At 43.5% G+C, this 23,640-nt stretch overlaps 1 protein-coding gene across 1 annotated transcript in view; it reads left to right on the top strand.

Annotated features, from left to right (window-relative positions):
• Positions 1–5,452: 5,452 nt before the first annotated feature.
• RERG (RAS like estrogen regulated growth inhibitor) overlaps positions 5,453–23,640 on the top strand; it is a 47,204-nt gene continuing 29,016 nt past the window's right edge. The window contains exon 1 of the mRNA XM_073621315.1: positions 5,453–5,597. The gene's annotated coding sequence lies outside the window, so the exon portion shown is untranslated. The remainder of the gene's footprint in view (positions 5,598–23,640) is intronic.

Genomic DNA, 23,640 nt, shown 5'->3' with positions numbered 1-23,640 from the left:
GTGATCAGGGGGTGACTGGGGGGTGATGGGGGGGTGAAAAGTGTGCCTGCGTGTTCTACTGGAAGTGTAGTGTTGGTGCAACTCACATTGATGTCTTCTCTCCTCGGCGCTGGAACGAAAAGACCGGCTCGAGGAGAGATGACATCACTTCCTCCGCTTCTGTTTACATTACAGAAGCCGAGGAAGCATTTCATTCGCCAGGAGCGATCGCAAGTAGGTGGCCACGAATGAGTGACCTCCCCCTCACCTCTGATCGCTCCTGACTAAAATCCGACCGCCGCAGGCACCGGGGGGTCCAATCGGACTCCGCCTGCGGGCAGGCAGGGACATACAGGTAAGCACTTATGCCTGCCCGTGCCATTGTGCCGACGTACATCGGCGTTCGGTGGTCGGCAACTGGTTAAATACCTAGAGTCAGCCCAGCTGGAGAGAAGTTGTTCGGGTGAAGAACTGGAGATGGAGTGTTAGTCTGTCGGGGGCCTTGGAGGGAGCCCCCCAGTCTGGGGGGGTGACCTTCGGCCAGGGCTCGGAGCTGTGACGGAACCCCACACAACCCAAGGGGTGTCCTGAACAGTAGCAGAAGAGGATAGTGGGGAACACTGCTGGGCACGTCTCCAGGAGGGATCGGTGAGTGACAGGCACAGTCAGGAGAGCTGGGAGAGGCATGCCGGAGAGGACTGGGAGTGTGCAGTCAGAGATGGATGTAGAGCCAGCGGGAGAGACTGTGATGTTACTGGCAAAGTCAGGCTGCTGCAGCTGGGAGAGCTGCCAGGGTCTGCAAAGGGCTGACTGGGATCAGTAGGAGCATGGTGATGAAATGGGAATTCTACTACACTGATTGCTGGGAGTCTTCATGGCTTTAGAGGAAATGGCTACTGGGGGGGTCTTCATGGCTGCAGATGGTATGGATTTTAGGAGTCTTCATGGCTGCATAGGGTATGTATTACTACAGGTGGCATGGATTTTAGGAGTTTTTTTGTGGCTGCATGGAGTATGTATGACTGCAAGTGGCAAGAATTCTAGGGGTCTTCATAGATGAGTGACAGAGGGGTAAAGTGGCAGGGGAGATGCTGACAGGGATAAATTGGCATGGGTGCTTGGTTCTTCTTTAGTATTATTATTATTATACAGGATTTATATAGCACCAACAGTTTGCGCAGCACTTTACAATGTAGAGGGGGGACAGCACAATTACAATACAGAAGGGACAGGAGGGCCCTGCTCATGCAGCTTACATTCTAAAGGGAGAGGGGTGGTGGTACAAAAGGCATAGTTGCCAACATTGTAAAAAAAATTATAGGGACACTTTTTTGTCTGTAGGCGGGGTCTTATTATAATAAGGGGGCGGGTCATTCGTTTGTAGGCGTGATGTTGTGGGGAAAGGACAATGTGGCGCGTGAAGTGTGGCACATCGAAAAATGGGTGCGGTTTAAAAGAAATATTGGGCGTGGATTAAAAGGGGTGTAGTTCGAGTCAAACGAGATTACCAAGGGATGGAGGGAGAAAGGAAAATAAATAGGGAGGGAAGGAGAGAGAAGGAAGGAAAGAAAGGGGGATGGAGGGACAGCAGGCCCAGATCCTACACCACTATAGCAATATGTGTATTCCATAAAGTTTAACAATCAGCAGAGGTACTCCAAACACCTGGTGTTCGTGCTTCAATCATCCCGACACCATGGTTGTTATGATGTCAGGATGATTGAAGCGCATTATTTCTATTATTACATTGTAATATAAAATGAAATAGTTCAACTCACCATAATGCAGAATCAGTAGGATCCCTGAACGTGTCACTTGCCATGTCGCCTGCCACCAGATGCCATCAGTTGTCCCCAGCAGAGTCCCTCCTTACATCAGGCATCCCCAGCAGAGTCCCTCCTTACATCAGGTATTCCCAACAGAGTCCCTCCTTACATCAGGCATTCCCAGTAGAGTCCCTCCTTACATCAGGTGCCCCCAGAGGAGTCCCTCCTTACGGGAGGTGTCCCCGGGCAGTGGAGTCCCTTCTTACACCAGGTGCCCTCAGTTTAGTCCCTTGGCTCTGCCTCTCGTCGGACACAGACCGGCAGCAGGCCACGTGTCTTTGCAGGTCTCTTTCCCCGTGTGTACAATGGAGAGGGGGGCCCCCGATCCGTGCAGCTAACCGGCTTCAGTGTACAAGCAAATTGTCTACTTGTACACTGAAGAGAGAAGCCTATTGGCTGCACAGATCGGAGGCCCCTCCCCTCTCCACTGAACACACGGGGAAAGAGACTTGCTAGCCAGGAAGAGATCTCGTGGCGGCGGTGGCCATATTTTCGTAGCCAGAAGCTGTGGCCGGGGCCAAAAAAAGTCCCGATTTCCAGGACAAAAGCAAAATCCCGGGATTTTCATCGGGATGCACTCAGATTGGGACGAGGGTCCAACTATTGGGATTGTCCCGGGAAAATCGGGACTGTTGGCAAGTATGCAAAAAGGTAATAGCTGCTGGGGATGGTCTGATGGGGGTGGCCCTGGTACAGTTCTTAGGTGGGTGTGGGTTAGGCTTCCCTGAATAAATGAGTTTTCAGGGATCTCCTAAAGGTGGACAGAGTAGGGGCTGACCGGACATACTGGGGCAGGCGGTTCCAGAGGATGGGAGAGGCTCTACAAAAGTCCTGGAGGCGAGCATGGGAGGAGGTAACAAGGGAGCTAGAGAGCAGGAGGTCATGGGAGGTTCGGATAAGACGATTTGGGCGATATCTGCAGATGAAGTTGGTGATGTAGCTGGGGGTGATGCTGTGTATGGCCTTATATGTTGTGGTTAGTATTTTGAATTTTATACGGTGGGGTAGGGCAAGCCAGTGAAGGGATTGGCAGAGAAGAGCAGCAGTCCCTAATGGAAAAGCCATGTACTTGAGTAGCACCCTGGAGTTTAAGCAGGGTTTGCTTCTCACAAATTTACTTGCCAGGAATAATTATACTGGTTGATTGTTAGAGATCTATTGATTTCTCCCTAAGTTTGGCCTTGTTGCAATTTTCTCTTCTACCACTATGTGGCTGGGTACTTGGTGGTAGTAGATATGAGAACGGAAATGCAAGGTCAGGTTATGGGTATATGGGGTGTCTTAGGCAATGGGCAGGGGTTTTCTTGAATTCCTTGGGCTGCTGGGAGCGCCTAAATATTTGGGTGGAGTCAGGTGATCTAGGTTCTGTGCCACCTGGATGGCTGTCTGGATGGACATGTGTTGTACTGCCCGGGCTGCTAGGCCAGAGATGGGGCCTATCCCGGGCACATCTGGCTGCTAGGCTGTCTGAGGGCCTATCCAGAAGCAAGAGAGCTGTGCAGGGTTGGGACTGCCGCTTGCAGTCCAACCAAAAGTGACGGTTCTGCCGACCGGAGAACCTGTCGTGGTCGGAGGTAGAGGGGAAGCTGTCGCCAGTAAGGGACTATCCGCCTAATTACCAGGGACCACAGTGAGTAACTGAAGCAAGTACCGGAGCAGCATTCTTACCAACCGGGGACAGTGAAGAATCGAGAAACTTCAGTGGGTCAAGCCAGGGACCCAGCCAGCGGAGGTGATGCTTGCAGAGCAGCCTCGTGTGTCAAGCCCGGGACCGAGCAGGCCAGTGGGGTGAAGCTTGAGAGGTATCGTGAGTGCCAAGCTAGGGACCCAGCAGAGAGGTGGGGGTGACGCTTGAGGAAGATACCACTGTGAAGATTGGAGGAGTGAATCAGTGGGTCTAGTGAGAGACCAGGAGCTCAGGGGGCTGAAGAACAACAAGGAGAGATTGTAGTGAAAGTGAAAGGAATGTTATGTTTGTGTTAGGAACTGTTAAAGACTGTTGCCATAGGAGACAGCGTTCCTGCACATGCAGATGTGGCGTCTTGCTGGATGCCTTTCCCTGCATGGCTGTCCTCCTATTGAAGTCTCGGAGTCTGCCAATTAATCTTGCAACTACCTAAGGGTGTCCTGGCTCTAACCCTCTATTGGCATAATAACTTTAACTACTCTGCACCCACCATGCCTCACAACCCACTTCATACAGAGGGATGTCACCTATCCCTGGTCCTGGAGGTTCTCATTACTTTAAAGGAGGCCTGGGACCTTGCTATACTTGTAAGTGTGCAGGGAATCTGCAACAGCATCATTTGCATAAGAACAAACAACAAAAGATTCCTCTTAATCCAGCGCTGAGGGGTGATAGCTACAAACCACTTGAGACATACCTCGGAAAGGTCATAAGAAAGGTCTATGCTATGATTTTGTGATTAAAAGATTTATTGCAAAATCAAAGTCAAAGCATTCCAAGAATGGAAAGGATTAAAATATGGCTGACAGACAATCAATTTTAAACATAATGCTTGATTATGAACCTTGATTTCACCCAAACCTCAGCAGGCTGACTCAGGCATATCAGGGCCGGTGCTGGGGGTGGCCAAAAGGTGTGTAGGCACCAGATGCTGCATGGGCATCTACCTAATGGAAGGGATGACAGACCACTGGTTGATTTACCCAGTATGCCAGTATACCCCTCTTCTAGGATTGACAGGGCTGGCACCCAATTCTATTCCCTGACTACTGGCTACGAGGACATCTAGTGGCCCAAAAGGGAATTACAACAAGCCACATGTGACCCCCTACGTTACAAAACCATACCCATTTTAAATAAAACTACATTTTCTGCCTACCATGACTTGCTGAATGTACAGCGGAAAAAAAAACCATCAATGTTTTTTAGGGATTTTTTGCGGGCACATAGTGTGCTGTGGCAAATTGTGGGTGTGGCCAAATCGGAGAAACAGTGGGCAGGGTACAATTAGGTTTGAGTAATGCACTGAGTTCAGGGGTCAGAATTATGTGAAGCACATAGTCCAGAGGTTAGGATGGAGGAACACATAGAGTTCAGGGATCAGAATTAAGTAACGCACAGAATTCAGGGTTTAGAAGTAACCCTATTTTTTTTATTCTGTCTGTTACCAATTCATGGTTGAAGTGTGTGCACTTCAAACTTTACTCTACCCAGTAGCTCTTGGGGACAAATCAAGGGGTGATCGTTTACCAGGGACAGACCTCTTTGCTAAGAGTACTGTCAACAGGAAAATGGGACAAATGGTAATCATAGTTATATTGGAATTTTTATAAAGTGTTTCTAAAAAACACGGCTCTTATTGAAATTGAGCACACTTTTTTTGTCATCTACATCACACATGGTAATCATCTTTGCTGGGTGGCATAATGGCAGTGCCCAGCTCTAGAACACAGGGCATTCCAGCACTTGGCAACCAGTGGTCTCTCTGCACAGGGTCCTAGAACCTATGGAGCAGCCCATGGAACTAAAACACTGTAGAACAAGGTCTAAAATGGGGAGACTTTCTTGCAGAATTCTTGACACTTTGCAATTATGCTGTTAATGGATACTTGATTCATTAAATTCAACATTGTATTGCATGTGGGCGTATGACTATTCAACTCTTGCAATATCCATTTCTGTGCAGTAGAGGTCACCTAATCACCTTCTTCTAGGCTGTGCCTCTACCTCCTACTCAATCAGACAGGGAGAAGAGGGAAGGGTGAGAAGTGCAGACACATCCTCCTTCTGCAGTGGAGAGTGAACAGCTTCTCTGGGCTCTGCAGGTGTGTAAACAGTGCAGATTGTGCATGATGTGCATATTGTGTATGATGTGCATATTGTGTATGATGTGCAGATTGTGTATGATGTGTAGATTGTGTATGATGTGTAGATTGTGTATGATGTGTAGATTGTGTATGATGTGCAGATTGTGTATGATGTGCAGATTGTGTATGATGTGTAGATTGTGAATGATGTGCGGATTGTGTATGATGTATTTGTTGGCATATTTGTAGCACTGCAGAATCATGTTTGTTTGCACATGGAGTATGAGGCTGCTCTCTACACACTTCTTTCTGCAGCTGTATTGTTGTGTTACTGATGATGACGAATGCAGCAGTGAGTGACCACAGCAGTGCCAGTACATCAACACTGACTGTCCATACCTGTATGTCTATGGATGTTGACTATCAAGGCATCATTATAACCAGTGTACATACATGATTATCAATAACTGGTGCTACATATATGTTTATCACCTGTGTCTATACAGGACTATTTACTTTGTATGCACATAATTATCACCAGTGTTCATACAGAATTATTACATGTGTACTTAGATGAACATTACTTGAATCCATATATTATTATCAATAACTGCTGATACATGAATATCACCTGTATCTGTCCATGAATATCACCTGTATCTGTCCATGAATATCACCTGTATCCGTCCATGAATATCACCTGTATCCGTCCATGAACATCACCTGTATCCGTCCATGAACATCACCTGTGTCCGTACATGAATATCACCTGTATCTGTCCATGAACATCACCTGTATCCGTCCATGAACATCACCTGTATCCGTCCATGAACATCACCTGTATCTGTCCATGAACATCACCTGTATCTGTCCATGAATATCACCTGTGTCCGTACATGAATATCACCTGTATCTGTCCATGAACATCACCTGTATCTGTCCATGAACATCACCTGTATCTGTCCATGAACATCACCTGTATCTGTCCATGAATATCACCTGTGTCCATACATGAATATCACCTGTATCTGTCCATTAACATCACCTGTATCTGTACATGAATATCACCTGTGTCCATACATGAATATCACCTGTATCTGTCCATTAACATCACCTGTATCTGTACATGAATATCACCTGTGTCCATACATGAATATCACCTGTATCTGTCCATAAACATCACCTGTATCTGTCCATGAATATCACCTGTGTCCATACATGAATATCACCTGTATCTGTCCATGAATATCACCTGTGTCCATACATGAATATCACCTGTATCTGTCCATGAACATCACCTGTATCTGTACATGAATATCACCTGTGTCTGTACATGAATATCTGTCCATGAACATCACCTGTATCTGTACACGAATATCACCTGTGTCCATACATGAATATCACCTCTATCTGTTCATGAACATTACCTGTATCTGTACATGAATATCACCTGTGTCCGTACATGAATACCACCTGTATCTGTCCATGAACATCACTTGTATCTGTCCATGAATATCACCTGTATCCGTCCATGAATATCACTTGTATCTCTCCATAAATATTGTCCATGAATATCACCTGTATCTGTCCATGAATATCACCTGTGCCCATTCATGAATATCACCTGTATCGGTCCGTGAACATCACCTGTATCTGTCCATGAACATCACCTGTATCTGTCCATGAATATCACCTGTGCTTATACATGAATATCACCTGTATCTGTCCATGAATATCACTTGTATCTGTCCTTGAATATCACCTGTATCTGTCCATGAACATCACCTGTATCTGTCCAAGAACATCACCTGTATCTGTCCATGAACATCACCTGTATCCGTTCATGAATTTCACTTGTATTTGTCCATGAATATTGTCCATAAATATCACCTGTATCTGTCCATGAATATCACCTGTGTCCATCCATGAACATCACCTGTATCTGTCCATAAACATCACCTGTATCTGTCCATTGAACATCACCTGTATCTGTCCATGAACATCACCTGTATCTGTCCATGAACATCACCTGTATCTGTCCATGGATATCACCTGTATCTGTCCATGAACATCACCTGTATCTGTCCATGAACAACACAGGTATCTGTCCATGAATATCACTTGCACCTATACATGAATATCACCTGTATTTGTACAAGAGTATCACCTGTGTTTGTACATCAATATCACCTGTATCTGTCAATGAACATCACCTGTATCTGTCCATGAACATCACCTGTACCTGTCAAGGAACATCACCTGTATCTGTCCATGAACATTACCTGTATCTGTCCATGAACATCATTGTATCTGTCCATGAATATTGTCCATAAATATCACCTGTATCTGTCCATGAATATCACCTGTATCTGTCCATGAATATTGTCGATAAATATCACCTGTATCTGTCCATGAATATTGTCCATAAATATCACCTGTATCTGTCCATGAATATCACCTGTGCCTATACATGAATATCACCTGTATCTGTCCATAAACATCACCTGTATGCGTCCATGAATATCACTTGTATCTGTCCATGAATATCACCTGTGTCCATACATGAATATCACCTGTATCTGTCCATGAACATCACCTGTATCTGTCCATGAATATCACCTGTGTCCATACATGAACATCACCTGTATCTGTCCATGAACATCACCTGTATCTGTCCATGAATATCACCTGTGTCCATACATGAATATCACCTGTATCTGTCCATGAACATCACCTGTATCTGTCCATGAACATCACCTGTATCTGTCCATGAACATGAATGAATGAATGAATGATTTGCATAGCGCTGCAAATGCGAACTGAATTGCCTCAAGGCGCTAGATTCGTCCTGTGTTGTCCAGCTTCTTAGAAGAGGTAGGTCTTAAGTTTCTTCCTGAAGGCCTGATGGTTTTCTTCCATGCGAATGTGAGCAGGTAGATCGTTCCATAGCCGTGGTCCTTGGACTGCGGTTCTTCGTTCTCCCTTTGTTTTGTAGCGGGTTTTTGGAATAAGGAGGAGGTTTTGGTTAGAAGATCGAAGACTGCGATTGGGTGTGTAGCGCTTTATTTTCTCGCATAAGTATTGAGGAGCGTTTCCTTGTATACATTTGTGGGTGAGGCAGAGGGTCTTGAAAGTGATTTGATTCTTTACAGTTAGCCAATGTAGGCTCCTCAGGGAAGGGGAGATGGATTCCCAGGGTTTTTTTCCTGTTAACAGTCTTGCCGCAGTATTTTGGATGAGTTGCAAGCGCGCAAGCTGATATTGGGGTAATCCTATGTAGAGGGAGTTTGCGTAGTCGAGTCTGGAATTGATGATTGTTCCAACTACTGCTGCTTTGTCCTCTTCTGGGACGAAGGGGATGAGTCTATGTAGCAGGCGGAAGAGATGGTGAGATCCGCTGACAACTGATCCTATTTGTGCATCCATTGACATTTCTGAGTCAAAGATGACTCCGTGACTCTTGGCTTTGGTGCTTGGGGAGATGGTCTGTCCTAAGATGGTGGGCGGTGTCCATGGGGTGTTAGTTTTGGAATTTTGGTTTGCGTGTAGGAGAAGAAGCTCTGTTTTTGATCCGTTGAGTTTAAGAGAGCTAGTGGTCATCCAGTCGTCTATCAAAGTGAGGCATTTTTCTAGTTGCTGATGATGGTCTTTTTCTCCGGTGATGCGAAAGTAGAGTTGGGTATCGTCAGTGTATGAGTGGAAGCAGAGGTCCGATTTTCTGATGATTTTGAGGAGTGGGCAGATGTAGATGTTGAAGAGTACTGGTGACAAGGGTGAACCTTGAGGGACTCCACAAGAGATTGCGCGGGTTTCAGAGGTGAAAGCTCCCAGTTTCACTTTCTGAGAGCGATTTCCTAAGAGGGATGCGAACCATTGTAGGTCTGAATCTGTGACTCCTGCTACTTCTGTGAGGCGGATGCCTCACCTGTATCTGTCCATGAACATCACCTGTATCTGTCCATGAATATCACTTGTATCTGTCCATGAATGTCACATGTATCTGTCCATGAACATCACCTGTATCTGTCCATGAACATCACCTGTATCTGTCCATGAACATCACCTGTATCCGTCCATGAATATCACTTGTATCTGTCCATGAATGTCACATGTATCTGTCCATGAATATCACCTGTATCTGTCCATGAACATCACCTGTATCTGTCCATGAACGTCACCTGTATCTGTCCATGAACATCACCTGTATCCGTCCATGAATGTCACATGTATCTGTCCATGAATATCACCTGTATCTGTCCATGAACATCACCTGTATCTGTCCATGAACATCACCTGTATCTGTCCATGAACATCACCTGTATCCGTCCATGAATATCACTTGTATCTGTCCATGAATATTGTCCATAAATATCACCTGTATCTGTCCATGAATATCACCTGTGTCCATACATGAATATCACCTGTATCTGTCCATGAACATCACCTGTATCTGTCCATGAATATCACCTGTGCCTATACATATAGTTACATAGTAGGTGAGGTTGAAAAAAGACACAAGTCCATCAATGTCAACCTATGTGTGTGATTATATGTCAGTATTACATTGTATATCCCTGTATGTTGTGGTCGTTGAGGTGCTTATCTAATAATTTTTTGAAACTATCGATGCTCCCCGCTGAGACTTCCACATCACCTGTATCTGTCAATGAATATCACCTGTATCTGTCCATGAACATCACCTGTGTCCCTACATGAATATCGTATCTGTCCATGAATATCACCTGTACAGTGCTTTGAAAAAGTATTCATACCCCTTGAATTTCTGTACATTTTGTGGAAAAAACATAAATGTATTTCATTGGGATTTTATATGATAGAGTTAGACCAACACAAAGTGGCACATAATTGTGAAGTGGAAGGAAAATGATGAATGTTTTTCAAAATTTTTTACATATAAATATCTGAAAAGTGTGGCGTGCATTTGTATTCAGCCCCCTTTACTCTGATACCCCTAACTAAATTCTAGTGGAACCAATTGTCTTCAGAAGTCACCTAAATAGTAAATAGAGTCCAACTGTGTGTAATTTAATCTCAGTATAAATACAGCTGTTCTGTGAAGCCCTCATAGGTTTGTTAGAGAACCTTAGTGAACAAACAGCATCATGAAGGCCAAGGAACATACCAGACAGGTCAGCGATAAAGTTGTGGAGAGGTTTAAAGCAGGGTTAGGTTATAAATAAATATCCCAAGCTTTGAACATCTCACGTTGCACTGTTCAATCCATCATCCGAAAATGGAAAGACTATTTCACAACTGCAAACCTACCAAGACATGGCCGTCCACCTAAACTGACAGGCCGGGCAAGGAGAGCATTAATCAGAGAAGCAGCCAAGAGGCCCATGGTAAATAGACATGTGCACTGACGAAAAATTTGTTCGTTTTCGTTTAATTTGTTTTTTGCTTTTTTCGAAAATTTGGATTTTCGAATTCCAAATTTTTCTAATTCCAAATTTCCGTATTTTCGAATTCCGACTTTTCAGATTTTAGAATTTCAGATTTTCGAATTCCGGATTTTTGAATTCTGAATTTTCACATTTCCAATTGTTCAAATTCTCTAATTTCCGAATTTTCGCAAATTCGTAATTCAAAAATTAGGAAATCCGGAAATTTGAAAATCCGGAAATTCAGAATCTGAAAATAAGAAAGAAAATCCATAAAATTAAAAATAACAAAAATTCCAAATAATTACTAACTAACTAATAATAACTAACTATTAAATTATAGGTATTGGAATTTCCTTTCAAACTTGGCTGTTAGTGAATGTAATGATTTGAAATTTATCAGAAGTTACGAATTATGCAAAATAACTAATGCCGCCTCTAAACAAATGTATCGGAACAAATTAATAATAAATATTAATAAAACGTTTTTATTATTATTATTGTTATTTATTTTTACTAATTTGTTACAATCCATTAGTTTAGATACAGCATTCGTTATTTCGGATAATTCCTATTTGGTACGTTCACTAACAGCCAAATTTGAAAGGAAAGTCCAATACCTATAATTTAATAGTTAGTAATAGCTACGCTATTATTAGTTAGTTATTATTTCCGATTTTCGGATTTTCGGTTCTCTTGAATTTTCAGATTTGCATTCTGTAGCGCCACCCCTGAAGGAGCCGCTTGGTGAATTTGGATTCTCTGATCTCCGCCTCATCTCCAAGGACCTCAGCCCCTCTGACACACCCGGTTAAATAAAATTATTGCAAACACATTTAAGGACACATGTGGTAAATACCGTTATCCTGGCTGTGGATTATCACCAAAAATAGACACACACCTGGTAGTGATAAACAAGTTGAATATATTAGCATGGTTTAAAGCATATGGAAACTTACAACACTGTTAAACCTTGCTACAAATAACTAGTACATTAGGCTGCTTTCACACTGGGGTGTCAGTGGCAAAGCGCCGCTATTTTTAGCAACGCTTTACCGTCGTTTTTGCTGAGGTTTTTGGTCGCTAGCAGGCGCTTTTAATCCCCACTAGTAGCCGAAAAAGGATTTGCCGGCGGTTCGGCGGCACTGACCATTAATTTTGATGGTTAGCGGTGCTTTAGGAACAGAGTATACACCGCTCCTTCACCGCTCCAAAGATGCTGCTTGCAGGAGTTTTTTTAACCTCCTGCCAGCGCATCGCCTCAGTGTGAAAGCACTCAGGATTTCACACTGAGACTGCAGGGGAGCCGTTTTTCAGGCGCTTTACAGGTGCTATTTTTAGCCCAAAAGTGCTTGAAAAATGCCTCAGTGTGAAAGGGGTCTTCAAAAGAAAACCTTCAATATTTAGCAACTGCAGGTATAGAAAGGGCAGTAATCTATATGTCCTTAGCACAGGCACTGAGAAGGAGGAGAGAAGACTTGTCAACTTCTCAGCTCCTTCTGGGCTGCAAACACCTTTGAGAGGCAAACACACAATGAAAAGAAAAGGGTTACACAAGCCCAGTAAGCACAGTTCTGTAATGTTGCAGGTCCTGAGGTGAAGAATCCTGAGGTGTCTTCTGCTAGCAAATGGTGGGGCCCTTGTTTTAAGAGTAGGTTTAAACAAGCTTGCATGGAGCAGTAATCCTCTAGAATGTTCCGTTAGGTAGAGATTTAAAAGGGCAAACTACTAGAGATGGCAGCTCCAAACAAGCATCCCGTGACACTATAAAGGGAAATTGGTGTCTGCATGCAGTGTCAGTATGATGTCAAGAAGGATGTTGGGTTTACACCCGCTCACCAGTCCTCTGTGTGATGACACAACGATAATCCCAGGTGCTGGTTCAGGCTCCTGATGCTCCTAGCGATGTTGTAAGGCACTGGATCTCTTGCTGATGGCCGATCGAGATGACTGGTTGCGAAGCTAGCAAGGTGAACAGGCAGCGGCCGACCCGATACCTGGATGGTTATCTCAATCCCTGAAAGATGTGGGTCGTATCTGCTGAGCTGAGTGGTACTGGGCTGCTTAGTAGGGTCCCTGGACTAAATTGTATTGGACCACATGGCCGTCTCTGCTCCTGGCTCCCCTCAGGTGTCCTCACTCCTCCGTCTCCAGGCAACACTCTCCTGGCAGTCTCTGGAAAAGCTTGGCTTTCTCCCCCTCTGATGCTGCCAGAGTCTTTCTCTCTCAGTCTCAGCGGTTTTCCTCACACCTGTCACCTCACCACACTCTCTCTCTCTCTCCCTCCTCAGACCGCTCTCCTTATTCTCCTCACAGACTCTTTTTCCAGGGCTTCAGGATATCCCTCCTCCTCTGTTGGGGCTGGTGTCAGTGTGTCTCTCTTCTCACTCTGGCACCACAGTTCCTTCCTCACACACTCTTCCTCTCCTCACTGTTAAGTGTCACTGTGTCCCAGCAAAGGACTTTTTGAGCATTGGTATCTCTCTCAATTTTAAGCAATCTTTCTGTCTCTTGTCAGCACTCTCCCTTTCTTTTACCTCAGTACTTGCCTCTCTTCAGTCTCCTCAGCACTTCCTGAAACTCTCCTTTTTTTCCCAGTATGCTCTGTGTCTGAGTTTTTCTGGAAGGACCAGACAGTATCTCTCTGTCTCCATCTTATGGCCAGAAGGAGAAATTGCATTACAACATGCCTGCTACATTCTTATTTTCGGATTTCCAAAATTTTTGATTTTCCGAAACTTTGAATTTCCCAATTTTTGAAAATTCAGAAATTTCGAATTTCCAAATTTTGAATTTACGAAATTTAGAATTTTTGAAAATTCAAAATTTCGGAAATTCGAAAATTCAAAATTTCGCAAATTCAAAATTTCGGAAATCCAAAAACTTCGGAATTAACTAATTTGTCAAAATTTGTTAAAAAAACTCATTCGGAACTAAACAAATTGCACATGTCTAATGGTAACTCTGGAGGAGTTGCAAAATTCACAGCTCAGGTGGGAGGATCTGTCCACAGGATAGCTATTAGTCGAGCACTTCACAAATCTGGCCTTTATGGAAGAGTGGCAAGAAGAAAGCCATTGTTGAAAGAAAATCATAAGAAGTCCCTTTGCAGTTTGCGAGAAGCCATGTAGGGGACACAGCAAACATGTGGAAGAAGGTGCTCTGGTCAGATGAGACCAAAATTTGAACTTTTTGGCCTAAAAGCAAAATGCTATATGTGGCGGAGAACTAACACTGCACATCACCCTGAACACACCATCCCCACCGTGTAACCTGGTGGTGGCAAGGATGCTTTTCTTCAGCAGGGACAGGGAAGCTGGTCAGAGTTGATATGAAGATGGATGGAGCCAAATGCAGGGCAATCTTAGAAGAAAACCTTTAAAGTCTGCAAAAGACTTGAGACTGGGACGAAGGTTCACCTTCCAGCAGGACAACGACCCTAAACATACAGCCAGAGCTACAATGGAATGGTTTAGATCAGGGGTCTCCAAACTGGGGCTACATGTGGGCCTTAGCTTGCCTTTATCTGGCCCTTGGAGCACTATTCCATCCACTGACACCAACAATGGGGCATTCTTGTTGCTGACACCAACAATGGGTCACTATTCCTCCAACTGACACCATCAAAAGGGCACAATTCTTTCCATTGACAACAACGTTGGGGCATTAGTCCTCCCACTGACACCAAAGATATGTTATTGTTTACTCTCGCTGGACACCTGGACATTTTCTACTCCCAATGGCCATGGTCCGGCCCCCCTAAAGTCTGAAGGACAATAAACTGGCCCCTTGTTTAGAATGTTTGGAGACCCCTGGTTTAGATCAAAGTATTCATGTGTTAGAATGGCCCTATCAAAGTCCAGACCCAAATCCAATTGGGAATCTGTGGCAACGCTTGAAAATTGCTGTTCACAGACGCTCTCCATCCAATCTGACAGAGCTTGAGCTATTTTGCAAAGAAGAATGAGCAAAAACGTCACTCTCTAGATGTGCAAAGCTGGTAGAGACATCCCCAAGAAGACTTACAGCTGTAATTGCAGCGAAAGGTGGTTCTACAAAGTATTGACTCAGGGGGGCTGAATACAAATGCACGCCACACTTTTCACATATTTATTTGTAAAACATTTTGAAAAGCATTTATCATTTTCCTTCCACTTCACAATTATGTGCCACTTTGTGTTGGTCTATCACATAAAATCCCAATAAAATACATTTACGTTTTTGGTTGTAACGTGACAAAATGTGGAAAATTTCAAGGGGTGTGAATACTTTTTCAAGGCACTGTATCTGTCCATGAATATCACCTGTGTCCATACATGAATATCATCTGTGTTCATTTAGAAAAATCATCTTTTTGAATATATGATTGTCACCTGTGTTCAATCATTTAGTAAATATATACAGAGCAAAACCCAGTAGTTTGCCAAGCGCTCACTACATTCCAACTGAAGTTTGTTATGAGTCCTCTCACATTAAAGTGGTTTTAAACCTTTACATATACCCAGTGAAGGCACTGGCCTCAGGTGATACACAGAGATTAAACAAATCCTCCAGCATCAGTTGTACCTGTTATTTGCAGTCTTCTCTTATCTACAGCTGTTCAAAGTCCAGAATTTATACAGCTTGTCTGAGCTGTGAGAAAAAAGGAGGCAGAGAGCTGAAATCATACTCTGCAGTGCTCAGTGAGCAGAGTTCTGACAGCTGATTGGAAGGAAGCCCCCGTTCACATAGCACCCAGAAACAGAGCTGAGGCTGCCAATCTGCTGGAGCTCCCTCCCCTGTCACCTTTTTTCTCTTGGTGTCAGGAAAATTTGTCAGAAGTGACTCATGCTGATAGCAAGGGAATGAGGCAGCAGACAGAAATGACTCTTAGTGCTCTGGATTGAGACAAGTACACAGTTTAAAGGGATATGCTTTGTTCATATTTCATGTCTGAGGTTTACAACCTCTTTAATGTGCATTTTTTTTAAATAATAAGGAATTAATTACAAAAGAGACTTCAGGAAAAAAAATATGTAGAGACAACTGTGTGTTAAATTTACTGAAATGATATGTCACATGATTTTTTTATTACTATTATTTTTTATGTGGCCAACAATGTGAGTAACTGCAGACAAAAGTGTGTACAAGATGCTCAGATAGAAAGGAACAGTTCATTTGATTTTTGCTGCAGTATAATTTTAGCATTTTTTTGCAGAAAATTTGTACAAAATAGACCATTAATAAATGTTAAAGTTGGTGAAGTAAGATTAAGGGGTTGATTTACTAAAGGCAAATAGACTACGCACTTTTGCAAGTGTCGTTGCACTCTGCAAGTGCAGTTGCTCCAGATTCTAGTAAGGCCGGGTTCACATATGTGCGAATTGGATGTGGTTTTAACTACCTCCAATTCGCATCACATGTGAATGTGACTGGCTCCCAATGAAGCCAGTTCACACACGTCCGGGGCGGCCATGGTTTGGTTTCCAAAAGGGTCCTGTGCGTTTTTGGGTTTGGTTCAGGTCTGAATTCAGGCAAAAATTCAGACCTGATTCGCACCTAAACTGGTGAACAGAAACGCACCGGACCTCAGGCTGCAAACCGCAGCCACACCTATGTTAAAGCTTCACTTTACAAAGAATACCCAATCACATGCAAGGAGAATTAAAAAAACATTTTGCTTGCACATGAATGAATGATGGAAGTGAGCAGAGCTCTCCCTCATTTACTAAGCTCTGGAGCAACTGCACTTGCAGAGTTCAACTGCATTTGCAAAAGTGCACAGCTTATTTGCCTTTAGTAAATCAACCCATAAGTTCCCTCTGATGGTTTTGTGAAAGTTGCTGGAAGTTTTTAAAATTTTGTAAATCCTAGGTAACTAGGATAATTAGGGATGGGTGAATCTGCCAGTTCATTTTTACTAATAGTGATTGAAGTTTGCAAACTTTCCAGCAAGCCCATTTAAATCTTTGGGGGTGAATATTTTTATTGAATTCTTTTCGTTTGTATGGCAAACAAAAGGAGTCACAAGCCAAATACTGCCATAGGGAACATACCAATGACACATATAAATAAAATAAATAAAGTGTTTAAAAAACTATCTCTTCCAAGACACGCCTTTCAGCTTCCCTAAGGGCTTGTTCCAGGGGCCATGCGTTATGCTGTGTGCTGCTGTGCGTTTTGTAAGTGCGGTGTGATGTGTTCTTACAATGCTTATTATTACTGCTTTTTCTTTCATTTTTTTTTGTTAACTTTATTAAAATACAACATTATGGCAGTAAATTCACCGGGAGTGAACAAGCCCTAAGTACTCCAACTCACAATTTTCATGGAGATTACCATGTGTAATATGCTATGAGCACATCCTTTTTTAGAAAGGGGCCAGGGTTATTCTATTCCTTCTAATTGTTTTCTCTTGTGACTTCTGACCAGGGGCAAGAGCTATGCACTACTATTTTCCATGACTTGCATTGTATAACACTTTTTAATTCTAAGTAAAGTTAATTTATTAAATTATTTGTTTGGTTAGTTTAGCTAATGGTCTCAATCTCGTGGATGATGCTCAATCCCTCTTAGCCACCTGCAGCCTAAGGGAACCTGCCCAACTTTCTATTGTTTGCCCCTGAATAAATGGTGTTGGCAGCATCTTCTAGCACCACTTTCCTCCTCTCCTTCACCTCTCACATGTGCTAAAGGGTGGTGATATCACACCTCCACAGCTGACCACTCTTCTCTATCTATGGGCATCCTAAGATTACAATTGTACGTTTGAACTCAGCAATGGTTTTCCTACATGCATGACATGATCTTCCCAATTTGGCTAATAATGATCAGATCAGGAAAGGAAAGGATCATTCAAAATAGATTTTTCAAAGCCAGTTGCCTTTAGACTCTGTGTAATGCGACAGTAGAGTCATATGGCAGCACAAAGCAAGCTAGATTCTGCTTCCCTGCTTGCAGAATGCAGCAGCTCACCCCTTTTTAGGGTTGCCACCTGGATGGTATTTTATCAGCCTGGCCGATGAAATGGGGCATGTTGCCAATTTAGTAATAGGAAGGAGATGATGTATTTTTTTTTCAGAAGAGGTTTATAGTATAGGTATATTTGATCAGTTGAACTTCAGAGCAGGATGTCTTGCTTGCTGGTGGACTTTTTGCAATCTCCTTGATAATGTGCCCACTGGAATTTGTGCAGGCAGCCCTTAAGGCTTGTGTCAACAGTTTTGGACTTGTGTGGATGGCATTGGTTTTTCATCAGTTTGAGGCGCTTCTGAGATCGTTCAACGTTTGACAGGTGCATTTGACCTGCAGTTAACCTCTTTCTGACCTGCTTTAAGCCGTTAGGCTGTCCACTAAAAAGAAATGAAGATTGTGAGAACAGCGGTGCCAGATCCCGGCCACTTTCACCAATTTGTGACAAATGACTGGCCAGAGCTCACAGTGCTTCCACCAATATGAGGTGAGCACAGGGTAAACTCACATTGTGCCATCATGAATACATGACAGTGACACTCTCAGCCTTACGTTGCACAAAGATTTACCAGCTCGCAAGACCACAATCTAGGTGCCAGCAGACTAAGCACAAGTGACACAGAGTTTAGTTAACCGCTTGCCCACCTCATCACTTAAATGTACGGTGGCTCACCTGCATTGGATCACATGCGAAGTACGTAATCCAGCACTTCTGCACACACAGCACAAGCCGATCAGTGGGTTGCTGGCCAATGGATGTCTGCCATCACCTGCTGATCGGCGAGGAGAGACACAGAACAGAGCTCTGTAAACAAGGCAGAACTCTGTTCTATCAGCAGGGATGTGATGCATTTTCTTTCCCTGCAATGCAGCGAATAAAATTAAATCAGATCCCGTAAGCCCCTTTCACACTGGGGCAGTGTTGGCGGTAAAGCGCCGCTATTGTTAGCGGCGCTCTACCATCGGTATTCGCCGCTAGCGGGAGTAAAACCCCCCTAGGGGGCAAAGGGGGGGCAAATACCAACGGTAAAGCCGAGAAAGGGTTAAAAACCACCGCAAAGCTCCTCTGCAGAGGCGCTTTGCCGGCGGTATAGCCGCGCTGCCCCATTGATTTCAATTGGCAGGAGTGGTGAATACACCGCTCCTTCCCCACTCCAAAGATGCTGCTAGCAGGACTTTTTTTCATGTCCTCCAAGTGCACCGCTCCAGTGTGAAAGCCCTGGGGGCTTTCACACTGGAGACACAGCAGCGGCACTTTTGGGTCGGTTTGCAGGCGCTATTATTAGCGCAATAGCACCTGCAAACCGCCCCAGTGTGTAAGGGCCCTTAGTAAAAACAGCACACATAATACAGTAAAACACTGGTTAGGCACACATTTAACCCTTTGATCGTCCTAGATGGTTAACCCCTTCCCAGCCATTGTCATTTGCAGTGGCGGCTGGTGCTCAATATTTTGTGGGGGGGTGGCAAAGCAAACCTCACCCCTTACTTGCACCTCCCTCACCCTGTGAAAGACAGACGGGAAGACAGCCTTACCTATGAGGATGGAGTGCGAGGGGTAGGGCTGCTGCTCCTTGCTCCAGCTGAGGGAAGAGCCAGGGCTTCTCCTCCTGGTTGTTGCTTCTTCTCCCCCCGGCGGAACAGGAAGTGGGTCCTGAGACCCGATTGGCCAGAAGTCCTAAGACTCCCTGGCCAATTGGGTCTCAGGACCTGCTTCCTGATTGGCTGGGAGGAGACTCAGGAAGACAATAGCAAATATTAATTCGCTATTGTCACACAACTGGGTGGTCTCAGGGAGCAGTGCTCTGCGTCCCAAGCCCACCCATTTTTAAAGCCAATTAAAACCTCAGGCTTTAATCATGTGATTCCAAAAAAGGAAATCCCATTGAAATCCATGCGTCCGGCGACCTGCATGGAGATTAGGGGGCTGTACGCATGGATTAGGGGGGCGGCACCCCTTCTCCCTGCATTACGGGCAGCCACTGATCATTTGTACAGTGAAATGCATATTTTTAGCACTGATCACTTTATTAGTGTCACTGGTTCCCACAAAGTGTCAGTTAGTGTCAGACTGTCTGCCACAATATTGCAGTCCTGCTATAATTCGCTGATTGCCACCATTACTAGTATAAAAAATAAAAATTCCAGTATATATCCCATAGTTTGTAGACGCTATAACTTTTGTGCAAACTAATCAATATATGCTTATTGGGATTTATTTTACCAAAAATATGTAGCAGAATACATATTGGCCTAAATTTATGAAGAAATTCGATTTTTTTACTTTTTTTATTGGATATGTTCTATTGCAGAAAGTAAAAAAAATGTTTTTTTTTCAAACTTGTCAGTATTTTATTATTTATAACGCAAAAAATAAAAAACCTATAGGTGATCAAATACCCTTAGAGGAGAGCTATATTTGTGGGAAAAAAAGAACACAAATTTCATTTGGGTACAGCGTTGCATGATTGCGCAATTGTCAGTTAAAGTAACACAGTGCCAAATAGCAAAAAATGGCCTTGTCATGAAGGGGGTAAATCTTCTGGATGTCAAGTGATTAACTACGCATTTAACCTGTTACACATCATAACAACTGTCACCATATGTCTTACTGGGAAACTCAAATTGTTTACAAAGCTTTCACCTGCAGACCATTAGACTGAGATACCCACAGGGATTGTGGGGTATGTAGTTTCTTCACAGGAAGTTAAGTTCTCACACAACAGACAGAGGTCACTTATTAACCTGTGCAGTGCCATGTCGCGTGCCTCATGTTTGAACACGAACAGAAACTGCTGACAAAGGAATGTGAAGATTCACTCTACTATAGACTGTGAATACAGGGCAACAAATGACACTAAGAAAACACATGATCAGTGCACAACATTTTGAGCCACTTGGGTTCCAGCAATCTTCAGGCAATGGACGTAAGATGGATCGGTGTTGGCGCCACATCAAAAAAATTAGCTGATGTTCTTAGTTTGAAAGAAAGCCACTCTTTTTCTGGTCCTTGAGGGTGTTGACAGAAATGATCTTACCAATCAAGGGGTCTAAGAAATGGCTGAGGGGATGTCAAAAATGTTTATGATCAAGCAGATGCCACTCCCTCAGATACAGTTTTCTATATGTATTAATATGTTGAGGATATCTACAGGTTACATTCTGGTAAACAGTATATTGTTATCCAGAATCAGATTACCATTTGAATGAATACAGATATGATAGGTATCAAATGTCTGTATAACATTGGAGATGGAATGTGCCTAACCCAACTCCGGTACTTCATAATATACAGTGGGGAAGATAATTATTTGATCCCCTGCAGATTTTGTAGGTTTGCCCACTTAAAAAGAAATTAAGGGTCTATAATGTTTATCATAGGTGTATTATAAATGATAGGCTATCAACCAAAAATCCAGAAAAAACACATAAAACAAATGCTGTAAATTAAGTTGCAGTTCAGTGAGTAAAATAAATATTTGATCCCCAACTAAAACATGACTTAGTACTTGGTGAAGAAACCCTTGTTGGCAAGCACAGACGTAAGACGTTTCTTGTAGTTAGTGACCAGGTCTGCACACATCTCAGGAGGGATTTTGGTCCACTCTTTTTTACAGATCTTCTCTAAATCCTTGAGGTTTCTTGGCTGTCGCTTGGTAACTCGAAGTTTCAACTCCCTCCATAAATTCTCTGTAGGATTAGGGTCTGGCAACTGGCTAGACCACTCCATGACCTTAATGTGCCTCTGTTTGAGCCACTCCTTTGTTGCCTTGATGTTATGTTTTGAAAAAAAATTTGAAAAGAAAGCGCCTCTTAAGTATCAGTGATTTATTAAATTATTAAAAGCATGCATGACCACTTACATTAGGGCTGAGGAATGACAGCTTCCATAGAGAACTAAACCAGGTATCGTCAAAACTCCAATAGTGTGGGGCTGGATGGATGCCAGGCGGATGGCTGCGGACCTCCGCTCGGAAGCGCCGGCTGTGTGTGCGGTGAAGTGGAGAATTCACTTCCGCGTTCCAACAGGTCACATGGGTGATGACGTCACTCGGGTAGTTCAGATACACAGGGGTCCACTATGCGTTTCTGAGCATGCGCGAAGCTCGTAACGGGCATGCGCGCTCCTTTATCAAGTGTCATTTCAAGACACTTTATCAAGACACTTGATAAAGGAGTGCGCATGCCCGTTACGAGCTTCGCGCATGCTCAGAAACGCGTAGTGGACTCCTGTGTATCTGAACTACCCGAGTGACGTCATCACCCATGTGACCTGTTGGAACACGGAAGTGAATTCTCCACTTCACCGCACACACAGCCGGCGCTTCCGAGCGGAGGTCCGCCGCCATCCGCCTGGCATCCATCCAGCCCCACACTATTGGAGTTTTGACGATACCGGGTTTAGTTCTCTATGGAAGCTGTCACTCCTCAGCCCTAATGTAAGTGCTCATGTATGCTTTTAATAATTTAATAAATCACTGATACTTAAGAGGCGCTTTCTTTTTGATTTTTTTTTTATGTCTATATGGAGAGCTGACTTCACTCAACAGGAAGCTGCCCTTGGTATTTTGGTTGCATAGATCCCCCTGGCTCCCACATCCATCTATAATACGGATGATCCACACATCATAGACTTTTTTTGGACTATTTTTATGTGATTACTGCTTATTGGTTATTTATCTATTTCTTATTCTCTATATAGATTATTTTACTAATAATCATGTGGGTAGAGAGAGATATATATTAATATACTAATTTTAACATCATTTACTTTTATACCTACGGACTTGAGCGCTGCTACATTATATATCTTATCCATGGTGTTATGTTTTGAGTCATTGTCATGCTGAAAGATCCATCCATGAGCCATTTCCAGTGTTCTGGAAAGATTTTACAATACATAACCTTATCCATTGGTCCCTCAATGCGACAAAGTTGGTCTGTACCTTTAGCAGAGAAACAGCCCCAAAGCATAATGTTTCCACCTCCATGCTTGACTGTAGGGATGGTATTCTTAGGGTCATAGTCAACATTTTTCTTCATTCAAACACAGCGAGTCCCCCTCCTCAAGAAGGCACATGTGAAGTCATGCCAATGAACATCTACAGTAAATGATTCAGAGAAGGATTGGGAGAAAGTACTGTGGTCAGATGGGACCAAAATGTAGCTCTTTGGCATTAGCTCGACTAGCTGTATTTGGAGGGAAAAAAATGCTGACTATAACCCTAAGAACACAATCCCTACAGTCAAGCACGAAGGTGGAAACATGATACTTTGGGGCTGTTTCTCTGCCAAAGGTACAGGCAAACTTTGCCACATTTAGGGGCCAATGGACGAGGCCATGTATTGTAAAATCTTGGATGAGAACCTTCTTCCCTCAGCCAGAACACTGAATATGGGCGGTGGATGCATGACAATGACCCAAAACATACTGCCAAGGCAACAAAGGGTGCTTCAAGAAGTAGCACATTAAGGTCATGGAGTGGCTTAGTCAGTCTCCAGACCTTATTCCTATAGAAAATTTTTGGAGGGAGCTGAAACTTCAAGTTGCCAAGAGACAGCTAAGAAACCTTGAGGACTCAGAGAAGATCTGTAAAGAAGAGTGGTCACCAACTACAAGAAACGTCTTACCTCTGAGCTTGAAACAAGGGTTTCTCCAATAAGTACTAAATCATGTTTTGCTTGGAGATCACATACTTATTTTACTC

Source organism: Aquarana catesbeiana, linkage group LG03 (assembly GCF_042186555.1).
Source record: "Aquarana catesbeiana isolate 2022-GZ linkage group LG03, ASM4218655v1, whole genome shotgun sequence".
Taxonomy (NCBI): Eukaryota; Metazoa; Chordata; class Amphibia; order Anura; family Ranidae; genus Aquarana; species Aquarana catesbeiana.
Note: the sequence above shows the minus strand (reverse complement) of the source record. Positions and strands in the feature narration are given on the sequence as shown.